The 6,148-nt window shown below is 41.1% G+C and overlaps 1 pseudogene; it reads left to right on the forward strand.

Annotated features, from left to right (window-relative positions):
- The first annotated feature begins 4,440 nt into the window (after positions 1–4,440).
- LOC132229249 (tubulin beta chain-like) lies at positions 4,441–5,716 on the forward strand (annotated as a pseudogene).
- The last annotated feature ends 432 nt before the right edge of the window (positions 5,717–6,148 follow it).

Genomic DNA, 6,148 nt, shown 5'->3' on the forward strand with positions numbered 1-6,148 from the left:
ATATTATTTTTATTTTATCAAAGAAAGCCAGAGGGGAAAGATGAGGACCAAGAGAAATACCTTAGCTTACTGGGGTAATAATTTCTAGATCATCTGGGGTCTAACTGTAATTTTTTATAACCTAAACATTAAGAAATAAACAATACAATTTCATATGACTCCAAAGGCTAAAGATTAAAATAAAATCGTATACTCTGAAAGATTAAAAAGTTCAAAAATAACTGTTTTTGTTTTGTATTGCCATATAACAAATTACCCCATAGCAGCTTAAAACAAGCACTGAATACTTCACATTTTCCGTGAATCAGGAATTTGGAAGAGACTTAGTTGGGTAGTTCTGGTTTAGAGTTACTCTTGGGGTTGCTATCAAACTGTTGGCCAGGGCTGCTGTCATCTGAAGGCTTGACTGGGCCTATAGGATCCATTCCATGTGCAGGCATCTGGAGGTTGGTAGGAACTCTCAATCCCTTGTTGTATAGACCTGTCAATAGGGCTACTTGAGTATCTCATAATATATTAGTTGTCTCTTCCCAGAGCAGAAGAGAGAGAGAGAGAGAGAGAGAGAGAGAGAGAGAGAGAGAGAGAGAGAAATGGAAGCCTCCATGCCCTCTATAGCCTAGTCTCCAAAGTCACATATCATTACTTGTGCAATATTCTATTGGATGTTTGGCTCTATATTTTGAATGGAGAAGTAGCAAATAATTTGTGGACATCCTTTAAAGCCAGGACTGTAACATAGACAGCCATTTACAGTAGGCCCTCCATATCTGCAGGTTCTTCATCCATAGATTCAATCAACTGTCATAGAAAACATTCAGAGGAAAGTAAAGCTGTGTTGATGATGTGTACTATGTAGTTAGGCCTATGATGGTTATGTCTGTATTGAGCATGTACAGGTTTATTTTCCTGTCATTATTCCATAAACAATACAGTATAACAACTATTTACATAGCATTTACGTTGTATTAGATAATATAAGAAGTCCAGAAATGATTTAAAGTATACAGGAAGATGTGCGTAGTTTATATGCAAATACTACACCATTTTATATAAGGGACTTGAGCATCTGTGGATTTCATTATCTGCAGGGGTTCTGGAACTAATCTCCCTCGGATACAGAGGGACAACTGTATTTTTCAGTTGAATAAACTGAGGTGCAGAAAAGAAAAGTAAGTGGCTCTTAACCCTCCTAACTTCATTTCTAACCTGGTAAGCTAACTTGCTACAGTGGCACCACAACTCAAAGGAGAGCTAACTGTCTTGTTTTGGCTAGAAATGTCTTCTTCCTGGTGAAAGATTATAGAATTACAAAGTATTACATCATCCACAATCCTAGTATCTCTCTGTCTGTGTCTGTTTCTCTTTTAATTCCCCTCCTACTCCCTGCTCTCCTCATCCTTTTATACTGGCAATGGGGCAAACAGATCTGAAAACTGCAAATGGATGGGATAAATGGAGCTGGACAGCCACATTTCTGTTCTGGGGGTTGAGTATTGAAATAGAACTTTTATTCTGGGCTCACCTATAAAGAGATTGGAAGGGTCTGTTTAATTTCAAAAAGTAGCTACTGTGAGAGAAAGGATGAACAGGTAACTGCTTTCTCTGGAGTCACAAATTTTGTGCACCGGGCCTCTAGTGGCTATAATTTAATCATCAAGTCATTTCTCCTGGACATCTCAGACTTCTGAGACCTCAAAATGGGTAGAGTTGAACTAGAAATTCTGTAAGATGTTATAATTCTATTCACTATAATTCTATTCCTCTTTGGTTCATCTTTGCCCTTCCGCTCAGATACACACCAACATCCAGATTCTAGGAACATAGGAAGAACTTTTAAAAGGTGCAATACTTCTACTCAGGACTCATAAGCAATGCTTTTGTCTGTTTAGACCTAGTTCTTGTAACATGCACTTCTCACTTCTAGAGCTAACAGCTAACTTCTGTTCTCCCGTATCTGTTTTCTGTCACTGCCGGGGGCCAGTAGCTGTGAGAAGATGCATTAAGCTTACACAAAGCTTGTTCATAGTTGAACTCTGGTGCCTTTATTTTCTCTAAACCAATTTGAGTCTTAATTTCCAAGCTCACTATTTTGTAAATTACACTTACCTTCTTAGGTTTTATTCCCTTATATTTTATCCATACAAACCCCAAGCAACCTTCCTATTGTAATATATACCTATGTATTTCATCATGCCAAGTAAATAAGTAATGGAGCCTGGTTTTGGAATTACATGCAAAATCTCTGGGTTAAGATATCTGAGTTCTAATCCAAACTCTAATTCTTTTTTTATGAGACCTTGAGTAAAGTACTAATTGTACCACAGCTTCCCCATCAATACAATTTAAACACTATGTGTTTTCCTTACATTCTTGGAGTTGGTATAATAATAATAAAGCAAGACATTCCTGTGTTTTTCAAGGTACTGCTTAGGATTCCTTCGAAGTAATTCAAAGTCAGATGTCTAGGGAATTTGATCCTTCATAACTGTATAAGATGCTGGTGGAATTGCACAAAATTTTTAAAAATCTAAGAGATCTCTCCTCCCACTCATTCTAAGTCAATTGCTTGCCAACTGTTATGGATCTTACTTCCAAAATGTCTTTCAGAGTCCTTAAGAATTCCAAGAATTCAATCTACATAAACAATAAGCACTCTATTTTCTGAACATGCCCTATACTTTTATGCCCTATATGCCTTTGCTAATGTTACTTATGCTTAGAATGCCTGCTCTTCTTCCCCTCCACCTACGAACCTAAGAACTCTTTCAATGCTTCACATTCAGCTCAAATGTTTTCAAGCTATGGGGCTTTCCCATGCAGAGTCAGATACTCCTTCCTATGTACTTGTATTTGTCACTATACTTCTGGTTGTTGTTTTTAATTATAAATTTTTATAAATCTCTTATACCTGATATTCTCTAACCTTCCATGGACAGATAACTATATATTGAATCTCTAATTTGAGCACTTGGCACTATGGCCAGCACAAAACTGTTGTTTTTTTTATTAATGCTCCCTTAAATAAATTATCATGGCATGTGAACAAAGTAATAGAGCTTTGCTTCTTTCTTCCATCTCCCCTTCATTATAGATGCAATAATTTTAAAGCATCATTTTAAACTTGCTCAACACTGCATAAAATGAATTCCAATACTGAATCCTGGGGCTCCCAATACCACACCCAGCACCACTAAATTTAGCCTTTGGCATTGCTTGAGGACAGATGATCCATGACTAAGTAGGGGTGGAAAGAGCCCCAGCTGTGCCATGCCTGGCCTAGTTGCCACCCTCACACTAAGCACTCCCATTTCTGCTCCACTCAATTTGCAATAACAGCTGATGCTGGAATCAGCATCATGCTCATGGGCAGATGTTCTGTTTGTGAGCTTGCTATTAAATAGACACAAAATAACAGTGATAAACATTCTCTACCTATAGTGTACCACAGAGCATTTTGGGCTAAGGAATTTTGAAAAAAAGGAAACCTGTTTATTGTTTCAAAATCCAAATGATATTGAAAAAATAAAGCACTGTACTGATTCAGGGTCAGTTGGTAATTAAAAGATCAGTTCTTTCATTGCAGTGTTATTTACAATAGCCAAGATTTGGAAGCAGCTCAAGTATCCATCAGTAGATGAGTGGATAAAACAGCTATGATATACTTATAGAATGGAATACTACTCTGCTGTAAAATAATAATAATAATAATAATAATAATAATAATAATAATAATAATAATACTTTACCCTTTGTGACAGCATGGATGGGTCTGGAGTGAATTATGTTAAATAAAATAAGCCAGTCAGACAAAGACAAGTGCCATATGATTTCACTCATATGTGGAATTCAATGAACAGACTGAACTAACAAGCCAAACAGAGACAGATTCAGAGAGAGCAGGCTGGCAGTTCTGGGTTTGGGAGGTTGATCATGGAGGTGGAAGGATTGAGAAAAAAAGAGAGAGGGAGAGAGAAAAAACTCATGGACACCAACAACAGTGTGGTGATTGGGAAGGGAATTGGGGTAGTGGTGAAGGGGGTGGGTATGGAGGTAGAAGAGTATATAGGGGGTTAAATGGTGATTTTAAAACATAAAATAAAATAAAGAAAAAAAGAGATTGAAAAAATAGAAAGAGAGAGAGGGACAGAGACACACAGAGAGAGACAAGGACACAGAGAGACACACAGAGAGATAAGTTCTTTCAAGTTGCCAGAGCTTGGCGCAGGCCCTTCTCCCACTCCCAGCTGGCGCGCGCACACACACACACACACACACACACACACACACACACACACACACCACTCTGCCTTCCTTCCCTCCAGCCTCGCTCAGCCCTCCCCTTTCTCCCTCTCAGAACCTTCCTGACCTGCACTCAGACCTCACTGCTCTAGCTTTGGGAGCATATCCCACTCTAGAAGCGTGTGATCAGCAGCAGAGAAAAATATTACCTATTTTCTTGCCCATACACACTTTGAGTTGAGCAAAAAGTTTTAATTTGAACCATGAGGGAAATGGTGCAGGTCCAGGACAATGACTGTGGCAACCAAGTTCTGGGAGGTGATCAGTATGAACATGGCATGGACCTCACCAGCATCTACCATGGGGAGCGAAACCTGCAGCTGGATTGCAGCTCCGTATATTACAGTGAAGCCACAGGTGGGAACGATGCTCCTCCTGTCATCTTGGTGGATCTAGAACCCAGGACCATGGACTCTATTTGCTATTCAGGGAATGTTTAGTTGTTTGACTCAGTCCTGGATGTGGTGCAGAAGGAGGCTGACAGCTGTGACTGCCTGCAGGGCTTCCAGCTGACCCACGAGCACAGGCTCTGGAACGGGCACCTTGCTCATCAGCAAGATTTGTGAAGAATATCCTGACTTCATCATCAACACCTTCAGTGTGGTACCTTCACCCCAAGTGTCTGACACTGTGGTTGAGCTCTACACCACCACCCAATCTGGCCATCTATTGGTAGAGAATTCTGATGATACCTACCGCATTGATAATGAGGCCCTTTATGACATCTGCTTCCGCACCCTCAAGATGACCATGCCAACCCATGGGAACCTGAACCACCTTCTCTCAGCCACCATGAGTGGTGTCACCACCTGCCTTAGCTTCCCTGCCCAGCTCAATACTGACCTCCACAAGTTGCCAGTCAACATGGTGCTCTTCCCATGTCTCCACTTCTTCATGCCTCGCTTTTCCTGTCTAACTGGCCATGAAAGCCAGCAGTACCTGGCCCTCACTGTACCCGAACTCACCCAGCAGGTATTTGATGCCGAAAACATTATAGCTGCCTGTGACCCCACCAAGGCCGATACCTCACCATGGCTGCTGTATTCCATGGGCAGATGTTTGTGAAGGAGGTGGAAGAGCAGATGCTCAGTGTGCAAAACAAGGATAGCAGCTATTTGGTGGAATGGATCCTCAACAATGTCAAGACAGCTGTCTGTGACATCCCGCCTTATTGCTGAAGATGGCAGTCACCTTCACCAGCAACAGCACAGCTATCCAGGAGGTGTTCAAGCGCATCTCAGAATAGCTGGCTGTTGTGTTCCATCAGAAGGACTTCCTCCATTGGTACATGGACGTGATGGAGTTCACAGACGCTGAGAGCAACATGAACAGCCTCATCTCTGAGTACCAGAGTTACTAGGATGCCACCCCAGAAAAGGAGGAGGATTTCAGTGAGGAGTCTAAAGAGGAGGCCTGAGGCCATACTCTGTCACCCAGGTTTCCCAGTTCCTTCCATCTTCTTTCTCCACTGCCAGTCCCACCCCCCTCAGAATTTTCATCTCTGCCTGTCCTTGTTTTCTTTTAGGGGTGTTCTATAACTGTGCCTGGCACAAAATAGGCACTCAATAAATATTCATTGTTTGTTGAATGTCATCTCTCTCTTTCCGCTCTGGGAAATCTTATTTCTGCCATTTAGGGTAACCATGTATTTCCTTCTGGCGCCCATTCCTCTCATCTGTCCAGTTAATATTTTCTTCTCTGTTTACAAGATAATTCTCCAAGATGCTGAATCTCATCCAGATCCCATTTAGGGAATGTGTGCTAGAAACACCATCCTAAACCCCCCCAAAAAAAGAAAGAAACCAGGGGTATCTGTATGGAGTGTGACTGAAAGCAGCTGTGACTTTCA

The sequence above is a fragment of the Myotis daubentonii genome, chromosome 3 (genome assembly GCF_963259705.1).
Source record: "Myotis daubentonii chromosome 3, mMyoDau2.1, whole genome shotgun sequence".
NCBI lineage: Eukaryota > Metazoa > Chordata > Mammalia > Chiroptera > Vespertilionidae > Myotis > Myotis daubentonii.